This window comes from Caretta caretta, chromosome 2 (assembly GCF_965140235.1).
Source record: "Caretta caretta isolate rCarCar2 chromosome 2, rCarCar1.hap1, whole genome shotgun sequence".
Lineage (NCBI taxonomy): Eukaryota > Metazoa > Chordata > Testudines > Cheloniidae > Caretta > Caretta caretta.
Genome location: NC_134207.1, coordinates 44,523,391 through 44,544,527, shown reverse-complemented (window position 1 = coordinate 44,544,527; position 21,137 = coordinate 44,523,391).

The following is a 21,137-nucleotide window of genomic DNA, read 5'->3' as shown; positions in this document are numbered from 1 at the left end:
CTGTCTAGAGTGCCTCCTGGAACAGCTATGCGACAGCTACAACTCCCTGGGCTACTTCCCCATGGCCTCCTCCCAACACCTTCTTTATCCTCACCATAGGACCTTCCTCCTGGTGTCTGATAATGCTTGTACTCCTCAGTCCTCCAACAGAATGCGTTCTCGCTCTCAGCTCCTAGCGCCTCTTGCTCCCAGCTCCTTACATGCGCACCACAAACTGAAGTGAGCTCCTTTTTTAAACCCAGGTGCCCTGATTAGCTTGCCTTAATTGATTCTAGCAGCTTCTTGATTGGCTGCAGGTGTTCTAATCAGCTTGTCTGTCTTAATTGTCTCCAGAAGGTTCCTGATTGTTCTGGAACCTTCCCTGTTACCTTACCCAGGGAAAAGGGACCTACTTAACCTGGGGCTAATATATCTTCCTTCTATTACTCTCCTATCGCCATCTGGCCCGACCATGTCACAATTTGTATATACCAGTTATAGACAAATCAGAGGTAGTTTACAGAACAGTAATGATCAAGGGTTGAAAGTACTGATAATAGGTTCAAGATCACAAGAAATATGGTATCACTTGACAGAGATGGCTATGAGGAGGAAGGTGATATCATACCATTCTCCCAATAAGAATGTAAACAGCCAGGAGGAATAGGAATGATTTTAAGGAGGTGCAAAGGGTATAATCAGAAGTAAGGGGGCATTTTTACTAGACTGGACAAAATACAAACTGTGGTGTTGGGAATAATCTTTCATTGGCAAGAGATGGACTGGGCGACCAAACAGGATATACTTTCCATCAGGCTGAAGGCCAGCAACCTTTTCTGCAGGCACAACTTGCACCCACAAAATCTGAGCCCTAATTTTTACACCTGCAAAATGAATTGTGGGTGCAGATTTGTGCCTTGAGCCTTCAGCATGTTTAATCAGGTAGCAAAATCCCATCAATACTTGGGTTTGTGCCCCTGATTCAACTCAGGGAGAAAAAATACAAGTACAAATTTTACCCTGATGTGTTTTTCCCTGATCTCTATTTTTCTTAAAGACACTGGAGTCTACTCTGTTTCTCCATCAACTTTCTGTCTCTTTTTGCCTCATCTTAGGCCACCACTGCAAATTCTGACCACTGTGCTTTTCATCCTGGTGTTCATGTTAATACTTGAAGCTTTTCTGTGCTATATTTCTTTTCTATCGACAAGGTATTTATCTTCCATCATAAAATTATGTACCATACCCACACAAACACCATCTCAGCCCACCATCATACCATTACCAGCAACACCGGTGCAGCCTGACTGCTTTGTCTTAGGATCAGAAAAAATTCAAACAGTTATACTGATGGAGCACAAAAATGTTCAGACAGTTTGGCTCTAACGTGAATTTTAAAACATGATTTTCCCTTTTTTGCATCTTAAGAAGCAAAACTTATGTTGGGCAAAATAGAAATGACAATTCATTATCGCTTACATAGAATATTATAGAGATACATATACACCAAAGCCAAAATCCCCTCTGAGCTGAGCCAAGGGCTTTATTGGGATGATGTGGTGAAGGGATATCAATTTTCATGGCCAGCAGTATACAAGGCAGTGATGTGGCCACCACCACATCTGACTGACTGGAGGTGGTCTTCCACTGGGCTAGCATGTGAGACATGAACCAACAAGACTGTAATTAAGAGTCTGAACAACCCAACCACTGCAGGTCTCCATAAGCATATACAAACCTTAACTATAGGCATTATTGCCTGTTCTGCCTATAATACACATACACATTTTATATAAGATATATAATTTTTTTTATGCATTTGAAGTCCCACTACATAAAAAAAATATTGCATTCAAAACTGTTTTCATGGGTATATTGGGGCCTGCACATCATTGTGAAGAAACATCTGTCTTGATATGGGATCTCACCAGCATACCTTGGCTTTACTTGTTTAATGCTGTTTGGGATTTTACAGTCAGAAGCCCTCAGGCTAATTAAACCAGTCATGTACACCCTAAGGGAAATGAGACTGTAGTTTCATATTTGATATCAATTGGTGCCAACTAGAAAAACTTGATATTTATTAATTTCTATAATTAAAGAATAGGTAAAGGAAATGAATCAGTGTATTGGAAATCTCACACTTTTAAAAGAAATCTGGCTTTCTAATGCAACTGTATTTCTGGGGCTGTCTAAAGAATTACTTTGTAACTAATAAGTGCATTTTCTAAAGACTGAGCAGTTTTAGCCATTCAGTTCATTGATTTTAGTGGCAAAGTCCCATGAAACACTTACAAAATTCACTCGTTAAAGTACCGTATATCTAACCTGGCTCATATCTAGCTTTTAACCTTGCACTTATGTAGGCCCTGATCCTGAAAGCATTTAAAGAAAGTTATATAACTTTACTCATGTGAGTAGCGCTTTTGAGTTCTATAAGATTACTCAGATAAATAATGTTGTGTGCTTGCTTAAGTGTTTGCTGTGTCAAGGGGATTTATATCGTGTTCATTTTCTGCCATCTCCAGTTTGAGTGGCCTTTCTAAAATGTAGATAACATTTTAAATATTTAAGAAATAAGGTATCAATTATTCTATAACACAAACCCTTTAAGGGCAAGTAAGTGCAAAAAATAGGTTGCTACCTATACCATATACTTGTGGCATCAAAGGCTAGAATAAGGAACTCACTGACGGTATTATTGCGAGTCTCACAATATCTGATGTTTTACTTAAAACTCCAGCTCCTGAAGTGAAGTGATTTTGTTAGAATCTCAGCTTTCATTTTGAAAAAGTATGCTTCTAGCCCTCGTGGTTGCAGAAAACAGTTTGAAAATATCACCGAACTGCAACCTATATGACTCAAACCTCAGAAGAGAAATTAAAAGAACCTCAAATTTATTATTTTAAACAGTATATCCGGCTTCAAACACTTAAGACAATTCAACAATTTTGATATATTTTCATTTTGGAGAAAGATTATACCCATGATATTTTTATGTTATCCCTAGCCGTTTCATCAAATTCTGTTCCAGAAATTTTAATTTCATATGCCAACTCCATTACACACAGTTAGTGCATTTCAAACTGCAGTGCCTTCAAAGCCAGATTTTCAAAATTACATGGGTGCACTTGCACAGGAAAAATACACATGCATGTGCACACCCTAATGGTCCTGACAGTTATCAGGATTATTTGCACAACCACAGCAATTGCAAGCACAAATGGAATAGCTGGTTATTTACATATCCAATTAACATGATTGTACATGGTACATGTGGTAATTGTGTATATATCAATCATATATTTCCACAAATCTGGACATTGGTTTCCCACTAAAGTATGTTAATATCAGTTCTTGCCTACTTGCTACATTTCAGACACCACAGTCATAGGCAGTAAATGAAGGTGTGTAATAATAATTGGCCAGAGCCCGAGGTATTTAACTCAGTTTTTACCCAATTTTTACTTTGCCTATATAAGCACTCAGTAAAAATAGAGTAAAGCTAGATAACAATCACAGGATTTGGCCTAATAATTAAAAAAATAATAAATAAAAGGAGCTGAAAGCAATAAAGAGACTGTAGTGCATCATGGGAGATGTGATCTAGCCAGGGAGTGCAGCACATAATGGAAAATGGGAGTATAAAACACTGAATTACAACTCCTATGAGGCACCATAACAGCATTTCCAAATTGAAATTTTCAGATTTTGATTTTCCCCAAAAAAGTCTTAATTTTCCATGGAAAAAAAATCAATTTTCCAACCATCTGTAATCCTTTGGTTTTGGAAGTCACTACCCTCCTTGGTCCAAAATGACCCAAGTCTGTTGACCTTCCATTTATGCAACACACCCTGTCTGTTTGCATAGGCATTTGGGAAGACAAAGTCATTGTATTAGGAAACAGAGATTTTTTACTTTTGTTTTTCGTAGTAGGTGTTTCTGGTTTGTAGTATTCATCCTGGCTGGTGATTTTTCTGTGAGAAATGTTCTGCTGTTTCTGCTTTGTAATTATTGTACTATTGTGTTTTTAATTTATAGAAGGGTACCTAGAGCATCAGATAGGAGCTTTTTTATGTTGTATTTAAATCCATAATAAATAAACTTCTGAAAATTATGTCACCACTAAATTGAGCCCAAAATATTTAAAGGCTCCTTCTTAAATCATTCTTTTGAAATGCACACATTCACAATAGTTTGTTCTCACTTACACCTGTGTAAATAAGGAGTAATTCTAAGGAAATCTCTTTATGCAATGTTTAAAATGGGTGTGACTCCGTAGAATCAAGATAAAGAATTTGCTATAATGGAAAACAAGGCGTAAACTTTAAAAAAGTGAACCATGAACAATCTGAAGTACTGTGTTGATGGTTTCCTTTCCTCTGATAATGCCACAGTAATGGATGAAGGATTCTGAAGCAGGCATTTGTTATTAAAAGAATTAATTATTATTATTATTACTAATAATGAGTGCACAGATTTATATAGCATCTTTTAGCCAAAGATGTCCAAGTGCCTGACAAACATTACACACTGATTACAAGGGAATAATAAGCAGAAACATCTGAAATGGAAATGAGCAGGTGCTAAGGACTGCAAAGCAACACTACACAACAGTTCAGGACAGTAAGCAAATAATACCTTTGCCACCCTTGCAGATTCTTGTGGGTGAGTAGGTGATGGCACAAGGGTAATGCAGAATTATCTCCTTGGCCAGTGGATGCTTTCAATCTTTCTCAGTGACTGGATATGAGGCACCTTTCTTTTCATCTTGTGCATTTAATATGCAAAATTCCTCCAAACCATCATTTTGAATCTTCATCTTTGACATACGTTCAGCAAATAGAAAAAATTAAAAAGTAATGAGGAAAGTTCCCAACTGCTTTGAGAAGATTCCACATATGTGCTAATTAGTGATTCTGTCTGAAAATAGTCCCTGAAAGCTGTACGGGTAGTGCAGCCTTGGATAAATAATGGAAATGCCCCATGGCACTGTCACAAACACCACCATCAGTGCTGTTTGTGATTTCAGTGAGACTCTCCAAGTTCTGCACCTGAGACTAAAATATTAATGAAGTAAAATTGTAGTAAACAAACCTTTATTCTCCCCCCACCACCCCCCAACCACCATCACACACATACTTTTTTGGCACAGGCTAAGCAGTGTGTCACAGATATGAGAGCAGACTTGAAAATATTTCCTTTGTCCATTAAATTATCCCTTTGTCCATCTTCTAATTTACATGTATTATCTATGTCTACATCTATGCTGAGAGTGTTCGCAGATTCTCCCACCATTGTCCTAGCACTCACCCAGCTCCTTGAGTGCTAGCAATGACGGGTGCACCATTGTTGATTAATAAAAAATAGCTGCAGCCACTGCACAGTCTAACCCTATTCTGACGAATGAGGTCTGGCCAACATAATGGTAAAAAACAAACAAACAAAAACTTGTTACCAGATTACATTAACAAGTGGAGCTGCCTGGTGCTAGTGAAGAGGTGAGAGGATTTCAGAAAATCCTTAATGTAAAGAGGGTAAAATTTTCAAAAGTGACTTAGGAACCTAAGACCCATTTTCAAAAGCGCCTTAAGACACTTTGGAATGCGTACCATTAATTTCCAATGAGACTTAGGTTCCTAATGGTGGGATTTTCCAAAGCACTTAAGCCCTACTGAACCTCAGTTCCTCCTATTCTTTGCCTGTAGCACATAATCTAGTCTCCAGTGGGCTGTCATACTTTGGTCCAGTTTCAGTCATTGGTTTTAGCATGCAGGTGCTGGGTAGTGTTGGTGGTCTGTGATATACAGGAGGTCAGACTACATAATCTGTTGGTCCCTTCTTGCTTTAAACTCCATGACTCTAAGTTGGGCACTAAACTGCCATTAATTTCAATGTTTGCAGCATTGTTGCTGCTGTGTCAGTCTTGGGATATTTGCAAGACAAGGTAGATGAGGTTATATCTTTGATTTCAATGTGAGTAAGGCACTTCACCTACATAGGCCCTTTTAGGATCACACAAAGTGCCTCAATCGCTTTGGAAATTAGTTTAGGTTTTTAAGTCACGTAGGCGCTTTGGAAAAATTTACCCAAGGAACTGTGTGTGGCACACCATGGCCATGCAATAGAATTTCTAGAGCTAAATTCTGCTCTTGCACTTAAGCAGCCCCAGCATAGCTGCATCTCAGTTATTTCAATGCAGCTGTACTGGTGTAAATTGAGAGGAGAATTCAGCCCCTCGTGACTGTTCACAAACTATTGTCCATGTTACATATACCCATCAACCCATGCACTAATATGTTAGCCTACATTCTCAAACTGCAAATAATTTCTTTCTAGATTACAGGGATTGCAGATTTTTGAAGCCTCTTTTTAAGAAATAACAGCTCTGCCATTTTAACCCCATGTACAATACATGCCCACATTCCCTTGCACAATTCAGTATCACAAACTAGACTATAAATGTCAGTGCAAGAATAGCATCTAGTAAAGCCAGTGGAAAAAAATTAACACAAGCTAGTTTGATAAATCAGGGGGTGAATAACGCTATTTGGTAATTACTAGCTTTACAGCAATTTGTTCAGAACTCTAAAATTTGAAGACATTTCTCAGTTATATCAGTCTAAATCTAGAGTATCTCCACGGACTTCAGTTTAGCCCTGAGATTTTGAATTGTGGTAGAGAAGGTGCCGGGAAAATGGGGGAAGAGAGTAATTGTTTGAGCAAATCACTAGGCAGAAGTGGCTGTGTGTGTTTGCACATGTATTACTGAATCCCTTCTTCCTATATTTGGTGCCAGCTGCATCTTATAGACCACTTGGTACTCTTTTAAGTGAATATAGGTTAACCAAATTACTTTGATTGACACTGCTTCCTTCAGTAATTCAGACCGCAATGTCCAAGATTGTGTATGAGCTATTGGTGGGTGCATAATGACTGCCACATATAGCAGCTGTTTATTTTGTAAAGATTTGGGGATAATTCAAGTATGAAATTCCCTACATTCTGTTTGCCTAGTCCAGTGGTTCTTAAACTTTCTAGACTACTGTACCCCTTTCAGGAATCTGATTTGTCTTGAATACCCCCAAGTTTCACTTCACTTGAAAACTATTTGCTTACAAAACCAGACACAAAAATACAAGTGTCACAGCACACTATTACTGAAAAATTGCTTACTTTCTCATTTTTGATAAACTAAATCTCATATAATGATAAACTAAATCAATTGGAATATAGATATTGTGTACTTACATTTCAGTGTATAGAGCAGTATAAACACATAATTGTCTATATGAAATGTTGTACTGAATTTTCTAGTGCTTTTTATGTAACCTGTTGTAAAACTAGGCAAATATCTCTAGATGAGTTGATGTACTCCCTGGAAGACCTTTGCATACCCCTATGAGTACATGTACCCCTGGCCTAGTCTATTCTAATTACGAATGAAATTCCTCATTAGCATGTGTTTCTAAATGAATTGTAGACTTTGTTCATCGAGCTTTTGACACCAGCCTTCTGTCTGCCAATCATGCCACAATTGACCCCTAGTTCACTTCTTCCTCAGTTGTCTCTATGCTTTCTCTCACGCCAACCTCCATGAGAAAGCAAAACTCTCTCTCAATTTTCATACAGCTGCCATCTTATCCTTTCTAATTCCCTCCTTAAACTTACCTCTTCCACGGTACCTACAAAAAATTCCTTTCTGCCAATAGTTCGTTGATCAGTAACTTCTACTTTTCTGCTAAACCATGTTCATTTTATTGTTATCTTATTGTCCCAGTCCACCTGCTTTCTCATTTGTCTATTTGGTCCACTGGTTGTGGCCTGCCTGTCATAAGATTGAGAGCTCTCTGAAGCAGGAACTGTTTTGTTTGTAATATGTCTCTACAGACTACAATGGAACCTTGAGCAGGTTCCCATGTCTTATCATAATAGGAATAAACAGATAATAATTTGCTGGTCTGGATGCTGAGCACTTTTGAAAATATAACCACTTCATTCATGGGAGCTGTTGAACACTGAGATATTTTTTTTGAGAATCTGGTCCTTCATTCCTTACACCTCAATTCCTAATTGTAAAATGTGGATAATTATACTGCTTTTATGCCACCCTTTGTACATTTTGCTTACTTATATAATAAGCTGCTTGGGGCAGGGACTTTTTCTTACCTTGTCTATGCACAGTGCCTAGCACCATGGGGCACTGACTATGGTACAGGTTACCGTAAGACAAATAAATAAAAAAATAAGAAGCCAGAGTCAGCAAAATTTTCAGAGCTCAATAAATCAAGAAGGCAAACAGCCTTCCCTAGAATATTTATAGGCTACCAGGAAAGAAAAACACAGAGATATGATCATATTAAGAAATAATGGTTCTGGGAAGATCTTTAGGACCCTAATGGCGTCCAGTGTAATAGGACAATAATAGGATAATAGGTGTCCAGTGTAATAGGGTAATAGGTGCCTATATAAGAAAAAGTCCCAAAAAATAGGACTGTCCCTTTAAAAATGGGACATCTGGTCACCCTATACATAACTAATAATAAGGTTTCTTTTAAACATATATTCTGAGACAGGTGTAGCATGGTAATATATTGAGTAAAGTACCTCACTGAATCAGGGCCTAAGCATGTAGGTAAGTTTAAGCAGATGTATAGCTGAGGCTGTGCACATGCTTAAGCACCTTGTTGAATGGGAGCCTAAGAATCGAGAGACTAATTTTTAAAGGCTCTGGGCACCCACAGCTCCCTTTGGCTTCATTTGGTGTTGTAAATGATCAGCATTTTTGAAAATTAGGCCTTATAAATAAGGATATCCCAAGAGAATGCTGTTCAGGCCGTTTGGAGATTATAGGGTATCTTTTTTTTTTTTCTCTGTCTTTTTGGTGTGAGTATCTGAGATTTACTGTTAAGACAAATGGAAGTTCCTCTGCTGCAGGGCAAACCTATACATGATTGGGCTTTCAGAGTCAGGAGGATGGTGAGTTTACAGGCTTGTCTTCACTACCGGGGTAAGTCGACCTAAGTTAGCTACTCCAGCTACATTATTCATGTACCTGGAGTCGACGTAGTTTAGATCGACTTACCCCCGAGTCTTCACTGCACTGCATCAATGGGAGATGCTCTCCAGTCAACTTCACTTACTCTTCTCTGAGAGCTGGAGTACCAGGGTAGACCGGAGAGCGTTCTGCCATCAATTTAGTGGGTCTTCACTAGACCTGCGAAATTGATCCCTGCAAAATCAATTGCAGCAGCGTCAAGCTCCCCATAGTGGAGACCAGCCCTACTTCTGCAAGGAAAGTGAAGCAATTACCTTGGATTGTCCTGGCAACTCTTTCACCTGCTAGTATCATGATTCTGTATTATTTGCAACACAGCCACTGGCCCAGCTTGTTTTCAGGCACAAAGGAAGCTTCATCTGGAACACTAGTCTGAACAGTTTGTGCTGCTATTTGGCATAGTGTATTGGCCAAGAAGAGCCGTGTGACTTCTGGGAGATCACTCTTGGCCTGGGAAAAGTGGTTTTGAAGTGATTTTCTATTTTTAGAGAAGTAGAATAGCTTTGTTTGGATATTTCTGTATGTATTCACTGTTCTTTCTGAGAATGTGATTTTTGGTTTGTGTTTTGATGCTATACCTAATAATCATGAAAGGAGAGACTGTGTAATGTTTCTATGCACAGATTTATTGTTAATTACAATTCTGCTTGCCAGGTTATCACACTGAAGTGAAATCACCACTGCAGGTCTTGCTGTAAAGCCAGTCTTGCTGTGAAGTAGGCAATTTGTATCAAAATTCAAAATTCATACAAAGAATATCCTATTATCAGTAAATATGTGATCTGTCTTGCACCTAACCAGAGAAGTCCCAAAAATATTCCACTGGTGTGCAGCATGTTATTTTTGAGGTTGCTCCTTTGGTAATTGATTCCAGCTATTAGCAACCAGGTATTAAAGTTTTTGTCCCATAAGACTATTCTTCTTGGTACAAAGGTCAACTCATCCAGTGAGCAGAATTGATCTGTACTGTCAGCACCTTGCATCAGTGGTTTAAAATACTCCAGGGTTAGAGCATAAATACATTTTCAAACAGGACTTAACCAGTGGCATCTCCCTCCTCTATTCAAACAATAACAATTTCTGCTTGGCAAACAGAGCGGAAAGCTGCTCTTTACTATTGTAATACAAACTAAATTGGCATAATGTATTACAAATAATTCATACTTCATTTAGGGCTCCACTAGTGCGAACCTGACATACTTGCTATGTTGCCTTACTGTGACTGTTGCTTTGCAATTTTGAATTGAAAAGGAAAACTTAAGCATCAGCAGTTTCAATGTAAAATCCTGATTCTTTCTTTTGCATAGTACATTTTATGTGCCCTTCTCATTTCAGACCTTTAGACAACCACTGTGTTTAAACTGTCCACCCTCTGTCCTTGTATATAAGAACCACTATTTTGCTTTCTGCTACTAGGATATACCAAAAAGTATCATCTTCATTTTCTAACATTTCATACCATGTAATTAACCTGACACCAAATACAGCAACCTGTACCAATCTCTTTGCAAAACAATAGTTAAATAAGTAATTGATTTAGCATTGTCCAGTAATAAACTATTGTATTAGCCATAGACAGGAACTATTCTGAAAGAACTTTAGTAACTCATTAATATGAAGGGAAAATGGAAGTGGTTCAAAAACAGAACTCTGGCATACCTCTTTACTGATACCCAGGAGAGAAGATACTATAGCATGGACTGTAGTAGACTGACATCTGTCAGAGAGGTAATTATTCATCCATCTTAATGTTTCTTCCTTATTTTATGCATAGGAAGCTTGTGATCCACCAAGTCAAAGGTTTTAGTGAAATCAATAACAATTGCCCCTATCAGGTCACACCAAGCAGATCATTTTCCACCTTTTAACAAGGCAGTGGTCATTAAATACCTTATTTGAAAACCAGACTGATAAGGGTCATCAGGCCTTTGTGCATTATATAATCCATCAATTGTGCATGTACCATATCTTCGGTGTCTCTGATATGTGATAAAAGAGATGATGGCCTGTGTGCATTTTCAGTATCTGAACACGGCTTCTTCTTTTATATATTGAGAGTCACAATGTAAAACATAGTATTTCCAGCCTGTAGGAGTCTTGCTTGAAGGAAATTCCACTTTATTATTTCAGACAGTGGTTTAACTAGGTCATGTGTTCCACTTTTAAATACTTTTACTCTAGTCCATTGGTTCCCCTTTGCTGTTAGAATTTTAATTCAGCTGTTTAATGAGGACTGATTATTGAACTTCACATATTTTAAACTGAAACAGACATGTAGAAATTAGTCTACCAATTACACATTTCTTGATTTTTATTATAAATCTCAAACCCCTAACTTATTTTCTTTTTAAAAAAGCAGATTCATTCAGTCATTGAGTTGAAATTAATGAAATATTTACAGCAAATTTGAAAGGTGAGCAGACAGGAAGGTGATTGAACTGACCCTCGCACAAGTCAGAGGAGCCACATGACTGCTCTAACATTGGCCAGCTACAGTGGTCTTCTAGGGTCTGCTCTGCTGACCAGGGATCAGTGGAACACACTGTTCTCCAGCCCCATCCCTCCAGCCTCTGTCTTGTCCCCAACCAGCCCAGATACATTTTCTGCACAGGGGATGAGGTAGCTTCAGGATTCCCTATGCTAAGGGAATCCTCACCAAATTCATCCCTAGTGTAACTGCACTGACATCTGAAACTGTAGCTATGAACTAGGTAGGTAAAGTGAGACCAGACGGCCCAGGTACTGTCACAACTTCTGGTTTCTTCTGTTCCTCATCTGTCACTGCCTTGCTCTGTGGCTTTGAGTAGGTCATTTAATCCCCTTAAACCAGATTCTACTCTCCATTACCTCTTTTCAAAGGCAGAAACACTGCTAAAGCAGAATCTGGCTCTCAGGGATGTCTACACTTCAATTAAACACCTGAGACTGGCCCAGGTCAGCCAATTTGGGCTCGTGGGGCTCAGGCTGTGGGGCTGTAAAATTGCAGGGAGAGGTTCGGGCACGGGACCCTACAAGTGGGGAGGTCCCAGAGCTCAAGCCCAAATGTCTACAGCGCAGTTTTACAGCCCTGCAGCTCAAATCCTGCAAACCTGAGCCAGCTGACCCATACTAGTCACAGATGTTCAACGGCAGTGTAGACACACCCTCTGTGCCTCAGTTTGTCCATATGTAAAATGAGTGTGATATTTACCTACCTCACAACAGGTTGAGCTTCAATTAAAGTGTATTTTAAAGTTCTGTAACCTCTTTGGATGAAAGATGATACAGAGCTGAAAAGTACTGTAATTTGATACCCATTATTTTCTTCTATTGCCACCTTTGCTGTAACACACCAAAGCCCAGGATATTCTCATTTAGTGGCCTCTCTCTCCATTTTTGCCAAACCATCCCATTCACTGATAGTTCCAGCAAAGCCAATAAATAAATGAAAAGGCCAGGGTAGCAACACAGTAATATTGCACTCCCTAGGGGAGTGCTGGGAGTTTGCGGGGAGCTCTCTACTTGGGGGAGGGAGGAGGGGAAAAAAGAAGCAGTCATGGGGCTGCAATTGCTCAGTGAAGGTCCTGAAATGAGAGGATTTATGTTTATGAGGGGACTAGCTTGGAAATAGCAACCTATTAGTGTCAATTTGGATCTATTCAAGATGGAATTCACCCTTGAGGGAGTAAAGAGGGAGAGGAGGAGGAAGAGAAAGGAAACTTAACTTAAAAAGAAAAAAAAAGGTTGTGTTTTGGCCCATATTTTCTTCTCAGCCCACATCAAACAATGCTTACTTGCTGCTGGGGCTTATTAATTTTTCACTGACGCCACGCTAAAAATAGTTAATTATTGAAAATGCATATCCGTCTGATGCTGAAAGGCTGTCTCTTCCAAACAGGTGACTGGTTCAGATAACCCCAGAAGGCACCTCTGGATCTTTCAGACCCTTGATCAAAATTTCTTTTTTAATTTGAAAAGAACAGAGGTGATTAAAACTGAAAATGATGGTGAGTCTAATGAAAGCTTCCTCCCTTCATCCCCAAGAGCTGGTAGAATGGGCTGAGGTTTTTCTTTTAATGAATATTTTCAATGTATGTGTCATGCTGGTACTTTGATTAAAAAAGTCAGATGAAGAGATTTTGCTGTAACAATAGAGTGTGTGTGGATAATATTACTCATGTGTTGGTGATAGTTCAAAGGCTGGAATGTCCAGACTAAATACATTGCAAAGAGATCAGTTCTTTAACATGTCAGTTCGACAGAAACATGAAACAACAGGCCAATGACTTCAGAATGCAAAAACTAAACAATCAGTCTAAGACACTGCACAGAACATGCACTGAAATTCATTATGCTCTCATCACTTAAATCTCCTGCTCCCACCACTGTGCAATGGGCTGGCTGATTCCTTCATGTTGCTGTAAAAGTGGAGTTGTTATGTATACTCATTGGACCACATTCTGAGGTTCTTACTCAGGGCTAGTTCACCTTCTTCCCATGGTAAAATATACAGCAAGAGTCTCAGTTGGAAGAAACTCCACAAGGATCCCCCCTTGGAATGTCCTTATCTGTTGGGGAAGGAGTGGGGTTGGGCTGCCCCCAGAGAATAGGCTGAGGCCTTCTTACTCGAGTCCCATAGCTGATTCTAGGGGATAAGCAGGAAGCCAAACCATCTGCACGGAGACCCTGTGCCATCCCATCATCTCTGTGGCCCTAGTGTGTCTAGCCCCTGTCCCTCCCATGCTACCAGACCCTCTCCTGGCTATGGCTGCCCCAGTAATCCCCTCAGGGAGGTAATATAGCTTAGGACTGTATCTTTGCTATGCCATAGTGGGAAACAATGTGTGTCCATATCTGACCCCAGCCCACTCAGTCCTCCTCTTCCTTCCATCCAGAGAACCAGCCCAACTGAGAGACCTCTAAGGGATCTGGAGGAAATAGGGCTGCATGTCACAAAAATGGCTGAACCTCCTTCCTGCAATGAGGGAGTTCCACGTGTCCCCTCAGCATAAGCTGAGGGGACACAATCCCTCCCACCTTCCCCTCAGTTTTATTCGCTCCTTACTCAAGTAAATTCCTGCTGAAGTCAATGAGAGTCAGTCTGAATAAGGACTGAGTAAAAAACTTAATAAAACTCAGGATTTGGTCCTCTTGCCATTAATCTCAAACCTTTTTACCTATCTCTGGCTATGAGGCTACCAGCTCATCCATCCTCAAGTGTTGCCCCAAATTTGAGAGCATAAGTACAATATCACTATACTGATAATAAAAAGGGTTAATTCATTATTCTGGGTTATAATTGTTCCAGTAAAGAATCAGAGAAATATCTAGAGTTTCCAAGTACATTGTATAATTGGCCACATTGCTAAATGCATGTCCAGTATGTATCTCAGAAGTGAATTGCCAATAAAGTTTCTGCAGTATTTCAACTGATTTTCACATACTGCATCAGACATGTTTGCAATGGCAACTGAAACCGTATAGGTCCTTGAGAAAATATTTCTGTTACAGGACACAATCACACGGTGTCTGAGAATTGCTTTCATGTGGGAACAGGGGAATGATGTTTGCAAGAGGAATAAGGAGATACGAAGAATACATACTTGTTTTATGTGCTGTGACTAGAATTGGTTGAATTATTTGTGGAGAATAAGTTATTAACTATTACTTTTAATTATTTGTATCACTGTAACACCTAGGAGCCCTAGTCATAGGCCAGGACTCCATGGTGCTAGGTGCTGTACAAGCACAGAACACAATGACGGTCCTGCTGTAAAGAGCTTAGACAATCTAAGTCTAAGACAAGAGGCAGCAGATTATACAGACAGATGAAGTACAAGGAATCATTAAGACAATGTGGGCCAGCATGATAGGCAGTCTAACTCTTGTCAAGTTTTTAGTAAGTATCATGGCAAAGGAGACATTTGAGGAGGGATGTGAAGAAAGATAATAAATGACTTTTGTAGATATTAATATCTCTCAAGCACGAGGGACAGCATGAGAGAAAGCACGAAGGTGCTTATTTGAACATTTAACACGTGGGCAATTGAGGCATCATGAGCCAATTGGAGATAGGAGTTGACCTCTTGATACTGAATAAGAGATAGGTAGGGCGGGGATAGATCATGAAGCATCTTGAAAATGAAGGCAAGTATCTTAAATTTGATGTGATAGAGAAGGGGATGCAAAGAGAGGGGTGACACGATCAAAGTGATGAGCTAGGAAAATGACCTTTGCAGCACTATTCTGAATGGATATGAGCTAGACAAGACTTCATTTATCAAGGTCAGAGAAAAGGCTGTGGCAGTAATTGAGACTCAAATCATCAATATCAAATCCTCTTGTTCCCATGAGAATATGGGTATTCCTATAAAAAAAGCCCAAACCTTTGTACTCTGCTCTTTTGACTAAATTCCTGTGAAAAACTGTGGTGGCGTGGCTGCCCCACACAGCTAGATGGAGGGTTAAAGCAGCCCTCAGGGAGGCTGCACAAAACCCGACCAATGGGAGGAGGGCTTGTAGAGAGCCAATCAGGAGAAGGCTTTTTGGAGCAGTCAATCAGGGCTAGGGAAGGCCATATAAGAAGGGCTGCTCAAAAGAGCAGAGTTAGTCTCTCCCTGGAGTGCAAGGGAGAAGGACTGGCTGCCTTAGAGGAGTACCTTAGATAGAGTAGTGCTGGGCAGGGTCAAGGGAGCAATAGGGAGCTCCAGTGAGGACTGCCAGACTGAGGCCCCTGATACAAAGGGCCAGGAAGGTGCTAAAGCTACGGGATAGTGGCCCAGGGAAATAGGCGGTAAAAGTTGGAGGAGCGGCACCACATGGCTGCCGGCTATAGGATTCCTGGGTTGGGGCCGGGAGTAGAATGCTGGCCTGACCACCTCCTTTCCCACCACTTGCCACAGAGGAGGTGGCCAGTATTCGGACTGCAGTTTACCCGTTGAGGTGAGGGGCTAGACTGAAGGCTACAATAGGCCACAGCGGCAAGTGGATGAACTAGAGACAGTCAGTTTCCCTGGAACAGGGAGAAAAGTGGAGTGGAGCACAGGTGGAGGGACAAGCCCAGAAGAGGACGCCGTGGTCTGGGGAGCAATGCGGGTCTTAGAAGTGGAGAAGAAGTGATGGCAGTAAGACACCAGTAGAGGAAGGCGCACTGGCAACCAAGAGCTAATTCCCAGCCCGGCCAGCAGGAGGCGCTGAGGTGGTGAGTCATGCCCTGTCACAAATACCAAGACAAATTTGAAGGTTTGGTCCTCATGTTTAAAGCTCCACAAGGGTTTGACCCAAGCTATCTGAGAGGCTGCCTCACTATGTAAATGACCTTCACAGGAGCTCAGAAACTGCCACCCTCAAGAGTTTTTGTCTGTAGAAATCCGAGCTTTCTCAAGAACTAGCCCACAACTGTGGATCTCATTTCTAGAAGAGAACATAATTTCCACAAAGCCCAGTGCCTTCAGAATAAAAGATAAACCCACATTTTTAACTTAGCCTTCCCTGAACAAACCTAAACAAGTCATATATTGAAAGCGTAAAAAGACTCTGCAGAATGGAAAGAGGGTTATAGAAGGAAGGCTAGGTTGATTTAAGGGTTCCCCACTCTACTCTAGCCCAAGTAACCCAACTGTTTGGGCATATTTCTGGGAAGCAGTGTTGTCTGGGGAAATAGGCACAAGGTTAGGAGTCAGGAGGATCTGACTTCTAATCCAAGCTCTGACACTCAAGTATGACCTTTCTCAGGTCGCATCATCTCTCTGCTTCAATTTCTTCATCTGTAAAATGAGGACAAACAGTGCTCACTTACCTACCTTACAGGGGTATTGTGAGGCTCAGTCAGAGGCTCTATACAGTACTTTGATCACATAAATGGCTAAATGTCATATATTATCATTGCATCCAACCCTACTTCCAACATCCTAATGCTCTGGCATGTCACCCTATCTTCTACTCTTCTCACTTTATCTATGGGAGTAGCTGTATTATACCTAACAGAGATGTTCCTATGAATTGCCAAATACAACATCATACACTAATCAAAGTTACTACAAAAAAGCAACACCCAATGAAGTAAAAATGGAACCTAATCTGACTCAGCATTTAGAAGTACCCAAAGTCCTTCTAAACTACTGCTTCAGAGATACCTAACTGTATTTGCACGATAGTCCCTGTTACAATCAAAACCACTTGCTCAGGTGGGCTCCACCACAGAACACAGCATAGGAATAAATGGTTCTAACAGCAAAATCTGCCTTTTGAACTGATATCTCCCCTTGAATCTGGGGGATAGGTTCTTGGATGCTGTCTTTTAAAATATGGAAAATTTAGGACCTAGTCTTGCAAACCTTCATTCCTCACACATAGGCCTGATCCAAAGCCCACTGAAGTCAATGAGATCCTTTCCATTGACTCTTTAATAGCTTTAGATCCGGCCTCCAGTGCTTTTTCCCATACATAAACCAACTCAAGTCAGTGGGACAATGCACAATAGTAAAGGTCGGAAGAATCTAGCAGTCCAGACTGTTCTATAGTAGTACTGCAGATCAGGAAGTGGTAAGAACAGAGACAGACGTTAAAAGTTGTCATGGAGTTATCCATTTAAAATCTTGGTTCTGTTTGGAGAAAAGTTGACTGAGGACTTGTCCAAGGGCAGATCTGAAGTTGTGGAATTTGAATATGATTTCTTCTGATGCCCACCAGGATCTAGGGAGAAATGCATTAATGTGAAATAAATATGATCTGTCTGCCGACACTCTCATGCAAACAGAAGTGCTACTTTCATAGAAATAATTAATATCCCTTTTCCACTGGGATAAACAAGGAAGAAAGATAAAGAAGAGGGTGAGATGAAAAGAAAATACAAGACAGATCAAAGAGGGCATGAAAGGGAATTCAATAATGACTAGTCTTTCATAGAGGGCCTGTGGTGAAGAAAGAGAGATGGCAGCTAAATGGGTGGGACACCATGAAATGAAATGAAAAGGGACCTTGAGAGACCTGAAAGGATGATGAAGAAAGACTAAGAAGATTTGGAGAGCTCCAGCAAGAGGGTGTGAGAAAATATTTTCCTAAATAACCAAGTTGCTAAAAGAGGTAAAACCAAAGACAAACAGCAAAAGAACAAACAAACAAAGTTAATGCTACGAAGCAATTTGTTAAATTGGTCCTGTGCAGCCAATGTTTTAACAAGTAGCTCCTCAAAAAGAATTCACCTCACGCAGTGATATATATAACATTCCCTTGGTAAAATAATATTCTTACACACACATCTGCCTCCTCCCCAAATAAACCAATCAACTCCATACATTTCCATCATTCCCAGAAAATAGTCAATCAATTCCATAGGCCTTCTCTCCTCTCCAAAACCCAAATACTCCTCGACTTCCTGTTTTCCCTCCTATCTCCAAAATTTCCATCACTTCCTCGGTATATTGACACCCTCCCCTACAAAAAGGAGTGATGTGTACTGGGTAAATAACAAATTTAACGGGAAGGAACAGAAGAACCCTTTTGGACTGAGCTAAAGGAAAGCAAGTTTCAGAGTTCTGAGACAGCTTTAACAAACAGGTTATGACTCCTGAAAATATGGGTTCACAATGAAAATACTAACACAACAAATGCAATAATGCTATAATCTACTGTATTGCGCTTTATTTATTTTTATGTGATAAAATGGCCAGGGGCATTTTGGTTTTTTTTCTGATCACTGCTCTGAGTTCAAAGAAAAAGGATATTTTGTTTTATTTTATTTTAAACTTTAACGCTTTTAAAAACAAAAACAAACAACAAAGACTTTTGCTAGGATATCTGTAATCCAGCTCCCAGGCTAGATAGTTTCCTCTGATATTCTATGATCTAGTCCCATCTGGCTGGTCTAGCTTCCCCTCCTGTATCCCCCAGATAAAATCTTTGTGGGACAGAAAGGACAGATGCCACCACCCTCGGAGTTGGGTAGTTTATCTTTCACCATTCTTTCTGCATCGCTAACAGACATAAATTGTCCTGAGGTGTCACTGGCCTCTGCATTTTTCCTTCAGGCTGATTCCCTACTACCTTCCCACAAGCAGAAATCATAACCAGGCATGTTGCTACTGCCAAAAGGCAGCTATTCATAATCAACAGAGTGTGATTATAAATTAGCCAACAGCACTGCTGAAGTTTACAGCACTTCCTGCAAACAAACTATGTGGTAAAATTATCTGCAGCAGAGAATAAACAGCTTTAATGGGCTATAGTTTAATTTATTTTTTATAATTTTAAAGTGAAATTAGTGTTTTTAAAAAATGCTGGATTAACAGCCCTGGAGACTCAAGTGCTCTGTTCACTTTAGATACACAAATACAACACAGACAACAGTAGCACAAGCTACTCCACACTGCCTTATCGATCTGCCTCAATTCTTTTCTAGAGGGGCTGCCCTTTGGAGCCAAGGGCTAAGATCATTCAGGCCTTTCTGCTCAGACTTTCTTCTAATGTCTACACTATGAAATTAGGTCGATTTTATAGAAATCGATTTTATACAGTCAATTGTGTATGTCCCCACTAAGCACATGAAGTTGGTGGAGTGCATCCTCACTACCGTGTCTAGCATCGACACATGGAGCGGTGCACTGTGGGTAGCTATCCCACAGTTCCCGCAGTCTCTGCTGCCCATTGGAATTCTGGGTTAAGCTCCCAATGCCTGATGGGGCAAAAACATTGTCACGGGTGGTTTGGGGTAAATGTCATCAGTCTCCCCTCCCTCCATAAAAGCAACTGCAGACAATGATTTCGTGCCTTTTTTCCTGGATTACCCATGCAGACGCCATAGCACGGCAAGCATGGAGCCCGCTCAGCTCACCATTGCTGTTGCGAGCATTGTAAACACCGCGCGCATTATATTGCAGTATGTACAGAACCTGGCTAAGAGGTGGCAGCACGAGGAAGACTGTGAGGAGGACATGGACACAGACGTTCCTGAAAGCACAGGATGTGGCAATTGGATCATCATGGTGGCAGTGGAGCTGGCTGATACAGTGGAACGCCGATTCTGAGCTCAGCAAACAAGCACAGACTGGTGGGACCACATAGTCTTGCAGGTATGGGATGATTCCCAGTGGCTGCAAAACTTTCGCATGCATAAGGCCACTTTCCTGGAACTCTGAGAGTTGCTTTCCCCCATCCTGAGGCGCAGGAATACCAAGATGAGAGTTACCCTGACAGTTGAGAAGCAAGCGGCGATAGCCCTGTGGAAGCCCGCAATGCCTGACTGCTACTGGTCAGTTGGGAATCAATTTGGAGTGGGCAAATCTACTGTGGGGACTGCTGTGATTCAAGTAGCCAATGCAATCACTGACGTTCTGCTATCCAGGGTAGCAACTCTGGAAAATGTGCAAGTCATACTTGATGGCTTTGCTGCAATAGGTTTCCCTAACTGTGGTGGGGCTATAGACGGAACGCATATCCCTATCTTGGCACCGGACCACCTTGCCAACCAGCACATAAACTGCAAGGGGTACTTCTCAATGGTGCTGCAAGCACTGGTGGATCACAAGGGACATTTTACCGACATCAGTATGGGATGCCCGGGAAAGTGCATGATGCTCGCATCTTTAGGAACTCTGGGCTGTTTGAGCAGCTGCAAGAAGGGTCTTACTTCCCAGACCAGAAAATTACTGTTGGGGATGTTGAAATGCCAATAGTTATCCTTGGAGACCCAGCCTACCCCTTGCTCCCATGGCTCATGAAGCCGTTCATAGGCAGCCTGGACATTAGTAAGGAGCAGTTCAACTATAGGCTGAGCAAGTGCAGAATGGTGGTAGAATGTGCCTTTGGAAGTTTAAAAGCTTGCTGGCAAGGTTTGCTGACTAGGTTAGACCTCAGCGCAACCAATATTCCCATTGTTATTACTGCTTGCTTGTGCTCCATAATATCTGTGAGAGTAAGGGGGAAGACATTTATGGTGGGGTGGCAGGTTGAGGCAAATCGCCTGGCTGCCAATTTTGAACAGCCAGACACCAGGGCGATTAGAAGAGTACCGGTAGGCGCGCTGCACATCAGAGAGGCTTTGAAAGCCAGTTTTGTGACTGACCAGGCTACAGTGTGACAGTTGTGTGTGTTTCTCCTTGATGCAAACCTGCCCCCTTTGTT